Genomic DNA, 10,410 nt, shown 5'->3' with positions numbered 1-10,410 from the left:
TTTTTGTGTGTGTGTGTGTGGTGCTGGGGATTGAACCCAGAGCCTTGTGCGTGCCAGGCAAGCACCCTACCAACTGAGCTATATCCCCAGCCCCTGATATCTTTTCACTGAACATTATGTTTGTGAGACTCATTCATGTTGTTGCTATTGTTCATTTTCTTTGCTGTATGTGTTTGTACTACAAGTATTTATTAAGTCCACTGTAGTTGGCTACTGGGGTTGTTTTCAGCTTGGGGCTATTTTAGATGATGCTGTAGTAAACATTCTACACAGTACCCTTGTTCATGTTTATCTTAATGCATTAAAATACAATAAACTGGGTGGCTTTTAACAAGAAATTTATTTCCCACAGTTCTGGAGGCTTGATGTACAAGATCAAGTGCCAGCATGATTGGGCTCTGGTGAGATCTTTTGGTGCTTGCAGACTGTCAGCTTCTCCCTCTGTCGTTATATGGTGGGAGGAGCAAGCAGAATTCCTCAGGCCTCTTTTATAAGGATACTAATCCCATTCATGACCCACTCACCTCCTAAAGTCCCCACCTCTTAGTACCATTGCCTTGGAGGGTTATGATTTCAATGTGAGAATTTTGAGGGGACAGAAACATTCAGACCATAGAAGTAGTATGGGATATAGCAATACAGAAAGTGTGGGATAGCTTCCTCATAGGAAATACAAATATTCATTCTTTTGTTTACAAATAGTTTTCAAATGTTGGTTGTACAAATTACGCTTCATAGGACTTTCATTGATTCACTTTCTTGCCAACACTTGGCATTGTGAGACTTTTTAATTTTAATCATTTTGGAGGATGTGTAGTGTTACCATGTTGTAGTTTTAATTTCCATTTCCCGAATGAGTTGGTGAGGGCCACCACTCTTTCATTTTTATAGATCATTTATTTGCTCTTTTTTGTGAGGTACCTATTAAATGTTTTATCAGTATTTTATTTGAGTTGTCAGTCTTTTTCTTACTGTTTGTGGCTTAAATTATACTGAAAATAGCTTCTCAATTTGTTCTTTTTTTCTTTTCACTTTCTTAGTGGTAACTTTTGTTCAATGAAAGTTCTTAATTTGGGGCTGGGGATGTGGCTCAAGCGGTAGTGCTCTCGCCTGGCATGCGTGCGGCCCATGTTCGATCCTCATCACCACATACAAATAAAGATGTTGTGTCTGCCGAAAACTAAGAAAAATAAACATTAAAATTCTCTCTCTCTCTTCCTCTCTCTCTGTCTCTCTCTTTTTTTAAAAAAAAAAGTTCTTAATTTTAATGTAGTTCAATGTATTATAGTTGATATTTCTTATGTCCTTTTTATGTGATATGAAGTAAAGATCAAGTTAAGGCCAGGCGCCATGGCACATGGATATAGTTCCAGTATATTGGGAAGCTGAGGTAGGATTGCAAGTTCAAAGCCAGCCTCACCAATTTAATGAGACCCTGTTTCAAAATTTAAAAAAAATTAAAATGGCTAGGGATGTGGCTCAGTGGTAAAGCACCCTTGGGTTCTATCCCAGCCCTAAAAAAAAAAAAAAAAAAGATCAATCTCCACTTGTTTTTGTTCACCTGTTTTCTGCTATCCTTTTTTCTACTATCCTTTTTCTGTTCCATTCCAGGGTACCACATTGCATTTAGACACCCTGCCTTTTGAAACTTGATTTTAGTCAAAGATTTTAAATAAGTCACTAGTAATACCAGATTATCTTCCATTATTGTAGTTCCTAAGTCTGCCCAGTCAAAGGCATTGGATTTGCCTCCTCCTTTAAATTATTCCTTGGTATCTCTATCTGGATATAATCTCTTGCTCTGAATTTTTATAAATTTTTTCCCTTTACTTCCCTCATGCTTTATTAAAGTACTTTTGCTGATTTGTCAGTCCTTTCTAAGTGATAAATAAAATCAGTCTTGGTACATTGGTACATCATCTATAGAGCTGAGTGAGATCTGAACCCTACTTGAAACTAAATCAAAGCCTCTTAAGTTTATTCCACATTGTTTTGTGAAGATGATAGGATGATATCAGATTAATGACTTGATCCAACCAGCACCTTTGGAGAATTAAAACCATAAAATTAAGTTGTTAGTTATTTTCAATCACTGTGCTTCCCTAGAAGTTAAAGACTAGAGTTAGATATAGAGTCCTCCCTCATTGTCTCTCAGCCTTATAGATTGATACTATTCTACTGTAGTTATAGCTCTCAAAAAACATTTGTCTCTTTAGTACATACAGCTGTGAAGCTAAAAAGCAAATTTGAATAATTTCTTTAAATGAGTGTATTTAAAACATTGACTTTTCTAAAATGATCTCGTACTTCCTGCTCTATTTATGTCTTCATATTTTATAACATATAGATTATGTCTTAGGTCTCCTTAATTACACCTCCAAACTGCTAGTGAGTAGCAGGTGTAAAATTGAGGGGTTGAGGGAAGAACTGTGAATAAATGTTACATGGTAAATTGTATACTTATACATTATAAGAACTGGTAGCTACTTATATAGTGAGCTTGGGGTTTTGTTTTGTTTTAAGAGAAGATGCCTTTGGAATGAATAAACAGCAAATCTTTCATTTGTGTAAAGTAAAAATTATATATTTTTGAAATATATATATATTTGAATATAATTCTGTAAGGAGTTAAGTTAGGTAGTATCCTAAGAGAAAACAAAACAAAAAAAAAAAAAACATGTTTCTACTAAAAGACTTAGACACAAATGTTCCTAGCAATTTTATTCATACTAGCTAAAAAAGTAAAATCAATGCACATAGTCTGGTGACCAGTTATACAAATTATGATATATTCAGATGATAGAATACTATGGATGGATGCATCTTCAAAATATTATGCTAAGTAAAAGAAGTAAGGAACAATACATACTGTGTATTTACTTGTATTTTATTTTGCTGTAGCACAAGCAAAACCAGTGATGAGTGTAATAATATTGGGGGTTGCCTAGGGACCGGGTGGGTTGACTACTGAATGGCAAGGAACACAGGAAACTCTGGATGGTAGAAGTGTTCTCTATCCTGATTAAAATGGTGGCTATATAGGTTATACATTTGTCAATATTTATCACTTAAAATTAGTACATTTCATTCTATGTAAATTATACCTCAAAAAATTGATTTAGGGGGCTGGGGTTGTAGCTCAGCAGTAGAATGCTCGCCAGCACGTGCAAGGCCCTGGGTTCGATTCTCAGCACCACATAAAATAAATAAATTAAATAAAGGTATTGTGTCCAACTACAACTAAAAAATATTTTTTTAAAATTGACTTAGGTTAAAAATATTAAAAAATATTTTGTGACTTTGATATTAAGAGAAAAGAATCCAAGATTTCTATATTAAAATGCAGAGATACATGGGAACAGAAACAATGAATTTGGCAAGGGCAGACCTAATTGTAATGATAAATTTCAAGACTTTTGCATTTGATTAGATAAATTGGGTTATCTGACATCAAAATAAAAGAGGCCTTCTGTATTTAGCATGAAATTTGAAGTCATAATTTTAATTTCCATTTTTGAGTATTTAAGTTATTTCTCTGAAGAGAAATGCTAGTAATATTGTGGAAAACAAATACAGCTAATGTCTGATTTTCATTGATGAGCTATAGATCTAGTTTTTGGAAATTATTTAGCAGACATAAAAACGTCCTGAGTCTTTGTCCTCTAGCACTGAAGACAAATTTTATGTATCTTTTAAAGTGGTTGTTTTTGATGTGGTTGTTATGTACGTGCATTCAGGTAAAAATAGGTAATTAAATGATACCTATTTTTATAGGCTTTAATTGGCCTATATATTTTTAAAGTATTTTTTTAGTTGTAGATGGACACAATACCTTTATTTATTATGTGGTGCTGAGGATCAAACCCAGTGCCTCACATGTGCAAGGCACGTGCTCTACCAGCGTCATGGTCTGCTTATTGATATACATTTTTTTTCTTGTTTCTCCTGTAGCACAGTTGACTACTAGTTTGGTCCCTGAGGCAGAGGTCCTATAGGGATCACATAGCAGAGTTTGCTGTGCATATTCCTTACTGGACAGTAAGGGTAGGTAGGATCACTCAATTTACAGTGGAAGTCAGTGGCAAAATGAAGTTCATAGGTAGAAATTTACCATATAAAACACGTACATTCTCTCTTCTATCTGAGTATGTAAATACACAGATAAATATGTAACATAGTAGTTTAGGAAAGGCCTGAAGAATGAAATTAGTAAAGATCTTAGAGATACTGTATTTCAGCCTAGACTCTGAAAAGTATATTAGTAATTCCTGTATAACTCTTTTTACTCTTTATTTTCCATGGTGGGATTGTGAAGTATTTAGTGTAAAAAATGATTTAAAAAAAAATACGAGGCAGCAAAGTTACTATAACTTTGGTTTTTGAGAATTGAGTTTAATTTTTACCTGACTGTTTAAGAGCAAGATTGGTATGATGACATATAATTAATGTGACAGTAATTCCTCACTTTGTCATAATCTGTTTGCTACAGACACAAAGTACTGTGAATATGTCTTAAAGATTACAGCTGAGCTAAAAGAATAAGTAATGATGAAGCAGTATTTAAATATAATTTTCAAATTATAAGCAGAATAAATAATAAATCTGAAATTCATCTTAAGGAAACCAATACCAAAAAATATTTATACATGCTATGTGAAAAAATAGATTGCTCACAAAGAAGCACCAAGTATACCTTAGCAACAGTTGAGCCTAAAAGATAACAGAGTGACATCTTCCAAAAGCCAAGGAGAAATAACTGCCAACTTAGAATGTTATGTTTAGTTAAAACTAACATCAGGTATGAGATAAAAATAAAGACATTTACATATATACAAAGACTTAAGAAAGTTTATGCCTCATAAACCCATTCTTAGAGACATATTAACAACTTGGAGGGAAAATGTGATACATATAAAATAGTGGTGAGCCAAAAATATGAGAAAATGTCATTAAATTTGTTAGCCATTGCATATAAAAATAATGATGTTGACAACTAACTTATTATATTAAAATGAGAAAGGTCAAAGAGGAAGACTCCTGACAGTTGAGGAGAAGGTGATATGTCTTTGTTCAAGGAGTAAAGTATACTAAGTTACATGTTTAAGAAGAGGATAGATATTGCACATAAATTTGGTCTTTAATAGAAAATGTTATAGTGAAGTAAGTATGTTCAGTAGCTAGAATATAATTATCTAAAATGTCCAAATAAGCAGAGAACAGAAGGGAATATATTAATCCAAATGAAGATAGGAAAAGTAGAGGAGGATGTCAAAGGAAAAGTATGGTAAACTGAAAACATGTAAAAATAATTATAACAACAATCAACATTGTTTTAGATACCAATATGAACACTTTACATTTATTTATTCTTTCTACACTAATATCCCTCTGAAGTGTAGGTACTGTTATTATCCTCATTTTGTAAATGAGAAAATTAAGGTACAAGGAAATTGGCCAATGTCACACAATTAATTACTGATCAAGCCAGAATTTGAGCCTGGGTATTCTGGCACAAGACTAGTTCAAAATAAGTACACTATATAATTTAATACAGTAAATGTAAGCAAATTAAGCTAACCTATAAAACTTCAAAGATTATTCAAATGGGAAAACAAAATTTAGCTGTATAATACTTTCAAGAGGCGTACCCAATGCAAAATCACACAGGAAGTTTGCAAATTACAGGGATGGAAAAAGAGATACCCAATGGTATTAACCAAAGAAAATTAGTACTATGATATGGTTATCAGACAAGATAGAATTTAGGGGGAGAAATAAAGTATTAGAAGGTCTGTTATATAATCTTTCAAAGAAACAGTTCACCAAGATGAAATGCTATTCATGAGCTTCTCTTGCCTGATTGGCTGAAGTTTCAAGGAGTATGTTGAATATGAGTGGTGAGAGTGGGCATCCTTCTCTTGGTCCTGTTTTTAGAGGAAATACTTTAAGTTTTTCTCTGTTTAGTATGATGATGGCCTTGGGTTTGTCATATATAGCCAATATAATGTTAAAGTAAGTTCCTTCTATCTTTAGCTTCTGTAGTGTTTTAAAGACAATGGGCATTAGGCTTTGTCAAATGTTTTTTCTGTGTCTATTGAGATAATCATGTGATTCTTGTCCATAACTCTATGTGGTAAATTATATTTATTGATTTGCATATGTTGAACCAACCTTGCATGACTGGTATAAGAACCACTTGATCTTGGTGCAGTATCCTTTTAATGTGTTTTTCTGTGTGATTTGCCAATATTTTATTAAGACTTTTATATTTATCAAGGATATTGGCCAGAAGTTTGCTTTCCTTAATGTGTTGTTGTCTGGTGGGAATTTTTTAAATTGAGGGAATCTTTTAAACATACTCCTTAATAATTAATGAATTAAAAAGGAAATTATAATAGAAGTTATAAAATATTTAGGACTCAAAGATATGAATGTACTGTATACTAAAATATACAAGCTATAGTTAAAGGGTTAGAGCTAAATTTATAGCCTTAAAACCACTTAACTGAAAAATACACATTAAAAAAATCAAACTTCGAACTTGGAGAAAATTAAATAACAATACAGACAGCTTGAGGAAAATGAAGAAAAGAAATCAAAAGAAGAAATTAATGAAATAGGAAGCAACCAACAATTCCAAATGCTGATTCTTAAAGATTTAATTTTAAAACTAGTAAAATAAATGGCATCTAGCAAGACTGAGAAGAAAAGAGAAAAAGTAAAGACAATATGCAGTGTTCAAACCCATGATGTCTTACTCATTGTGTCCTTAACTATATTATGTCGACTCTCAGAAAATACCATGGATGACTTTAGGACAGTAAATGCAACAGTTAGGCAAAAATGTGAAAAAGAATAATTTTCTAGAAAAATTTTAACCAAAATAAAATCAAGAAAATTCACATAGCCTATATTCATTCAAGAAACTGAAATAGTGATCAAAAATCCTTCTTTCCCCTTCTTTTCCCTACTAAGACATTTATGCCTAGAAAATATACAGGAAAGTCTTACCATACCATATAAAATAGGTTACCCCAATATTATATAACCTATTTTAGAAAATAAAAAAAGAGATATCTAGGCAATTTATTTTATGAGACTAATATGAAATATGGACATGGGTAATCTAGAAAATTTTAAGGGAAATTATAGTCCCAAAGAACACAGATGAAAATATCCTAAGTAAATGAAAAATTTTTTCCAGTGTATATTAGTATAATTCTCCATATTAAAGTATTAGAAGGGAACTGGGGTTGTGGCTCAGTGATAGAGCTCCCGCCTTGCACATGCACCACATAAAAATAAATAAATAAATAAATAAATAAATAAAGTATTATAAGATTAAAGGGAGAAAAAACTGCATGGCTGTTTAATAGATGATACTTAAAACTATTGATAAGGTTTTGTAATTAAAAATAAAAGGCCTTTTAAACAAAATAGAATTTTTTTCAACTAATAAAGAAAATATAACAAAAACCTAGAGTGAACAATCATATTTAAATATAAACTTTAGAAGCCTTCCCACTAATATCAGAATGTCTGCTAACCCCGTTTGTATTAAACAGTTTGCTAGAGAAGTTAGGCACTGGAATAACACAAGGAAAAAAAATTAGGAGTTAGAAGAGATAAGATCTATAATGAGAATAACCCATCTGTGTTTTGCAGGCAATTCCTATGAAATTATGGCCTACTCTACCAACTCAAGAGTTGAATGCAAACTTAACATTTAAAAAGGTCAAGTTCAATTGTAGTCAATGGTGTCTCTATCTCATTTAGGTTCGCTAACTAGTAATAATAAACAGTGGTCTTCTAGAATGCTGGAAGAACTTCCTTTTCATCTAGCAATTATGTTCATGTATTATAAAATTAAACCAATTAAGTTACTTTCATCATCAACAAGTAGCTATGGATTTTAAGAGTTTCTGTTAAGAAAAAATATATTCTATACCAACTGACTCTTAGTTCTGATTACTTTTTTTTTAAGAATATCAATGGTTGTGGATGGACACAATATCTTTATTCATTTATTTATTTTTGTGTAGTGCTGAGGATCGAACAAGTGCTCTACCACAGAACTATAGCCCCAGCCCTCAATGGTCATTCTTTTTTTTTAGAGAGAGAGAGAATTTTAATATCCATTTTTCATTTTTCGGCGGACACAACATCTTTGTTTGTATGTGGTGCTGAGGATCGAACCCGGGCCGCACGCATGCCAGGCAAGCACACCACCACCTGAGCCACATCCCCAGCCCCTCTAATTACTTTTTTAGGCAAAAATCGAGCAAAGTAAACATGGTATGAAAAAAAAAATAGATGGAAGAATTGTGTGTGTATGATAGTAAGATCCCTTAAACTTGTTTTCTGATTTAGGGTTGCTGTAGTCTAAATTTAAATCACATTTTGGATCCTGTCCAAGGGCTTTGAAGTACAAACTCATCAGCCAAACTTAATCCTAGCTTTAAAGCCCAAGGTAATGTTGCAGACCCATGGTGTACTTTAGTCATAGGCATTATTTACTGGTAACCTGACAGGGTGGGTGGCATGTACTCTTCTGTGCCACTCACCCCCCTTCCTCTCAACAATCCTATTTTATGATGAGTGTTCCCATTTTATGGTTTGTTTATCTTTACTCTTCTCTTAGGAAACTAGGTGGGGTTTTTGTTTGTTTGTTTCTGAATGGATTGAAAAATAATTGGGGAAAAGAAGCCACAGAAAGTTTAGAGATATTTCTGTTTGGGAATAAAAATTCACATTCTAGTTAAATTGTCTTTGTGTTATTTTTACGTTGTTTATATATTTAAATGGTTTGGGTTTTCTCACAAATCCTTCATTGTCCAAAACATGGCTTTCATAAAATATTTAGCATTCTCTTTTATCCTGTCTATTCTAGTTCTGTTATTTTTCTCTTCCAGCTCTTTGATGAGAGACTATAGAGGCTAATACTTTGAAGAGTGTTCTGGACTAACTTACTAGACAGGCCATGATCTCACCTGAACTCAATTTCAGTGTGACAACTTGATAGGACAGGACAGGTGGCTATTCTGCTGACCAGCATTTGATTGGGGAGGGTGGAAGTTAAAGATGGGTGGATGTGTCTGATGACAAAATAAGCAATTCCTTGAATAGGAGTATGCAGAATAAAATAGGGACAAGCAGCTGGTGGGTCTAAGCTATATCTTGTTTCTTTCTCAGCTATGAGATTTGCTGTGGCTATCTTTTCACAGAAGCCAGCTGGGACAGCCCTTTAACTGCCACAACCCATTGGTTTTTGTAGAAGGCACTTGTTGCTATCTTTTGAGTTTGTTCGGTCTCATTTTTATGTATGGCTTTATGTTTCTTTGGTGGTAAAACACGATATTCAAAGGCACAATATATAAGAAATGACCTTTTCTTGGAGAACATCTCAGGTCCTATTTCCACAATGTTATTTAATCTAAACTCTAATATGTTATTTTTAATTAATTTTATGGTACTAAGGAATTGAACCCAAGAGGCTCTTTACCACTGAACTTCTATTTTGAGACAGGGTCTAACTGAGTTGCCCAGACTGACTGAATTTGCAATCCTGCCTCACCCTACTCAGTAACTGAGATTATAGGCATATATCACCATGTCTGGCTAATCCTCTAAAGTTTTAAATTTCTGTGATATCTTCTGTTGCCACTTCAGGTTTCATTACTGAAAGTTCATTCTATGTTGTGAAGAGAAGCAGCATTTCTCAGGAAAAAAACAACACCTAATATAGGGAGGTATATATGTACGTGTACACACACACACACACACACACACACACAACCTTACTTCAAGCAGACCTGCTAGTTTTAGCTTTCCTATGCAATACATTGGATTTAATCTACTTGATCCAAAATGCCTTTAAGAAACATGTCCTGGTTTAATTACTGAAACTTACCTTCTAATTGTTGTAGTTCTACAATAGATATAGTTAAATTCACTATAACTAACATTCCTTAGGCTAGTTTAAAGATTTTTTTTAGCATTTGAGGGAAAAGTAAGAAAGACAAACTATTGGTAGGATCATGAAGATATGGAACCACAGGAAAAACCTGGGAATGCAACTTGGAGTCATGCTTATTCTATATCCTTAGGAAATTGAGGTTGTACAAGAAAAGAAAACTATTTTTCTTTATCTTTTGGTAACTTTGCTTTGACACCTCTTTCCCTAGAAATTTTCCCACAGAAATTCTAGGACTGACTTTCATTTGTATAACTTGGATACATTCCCATCTCTGAACTGATTATTATAAATTACTGTTAGATGTTTCTTACCCATCTCTGAATCTTAGGGGAGGGGTTAGCTGTTACTCATATGAACTGGAAATAAGGGAGGAAAATTGGGGTGGTGTTAGCATTTGAAGAGAAAGGAATGTTGGACAATTAAAAATATCAAAT

General features: G+C 33.2%; 1 protein-coding gene across 20 annotated transcripts in view; it reads left to right on the top strand.

The window, feature by feature from the left end:
- Fktn (fukutin) overlaps positions 1-10,410 on the top strand; it is a 96,589-nt gene that overhangs the window by 50,641 nt on the left and 35,538 nt on the right. The gene's annotated exons all lie outside the window — the stretch shown is intronic.

This window comes from Marmota marmota, unplaced genomic scaffold (genome assembly GCF_001458135.2).
Source record: "Marmota marmota marmota unplaced genomic scaffold, marMar, whole genome shotgun sequence".
NCBI classification, from domain to species: domain Eukaryota; kingdom Metazoa; phylum Chordata; class Mammalia; order Rodentia; family Sciuridae; genus Marmota; species Marmota marmota.
Note: the sequence above shows the minus strand (reverse complement) of the source record. Positions and strands in the feature narration are given on the sequence as shown.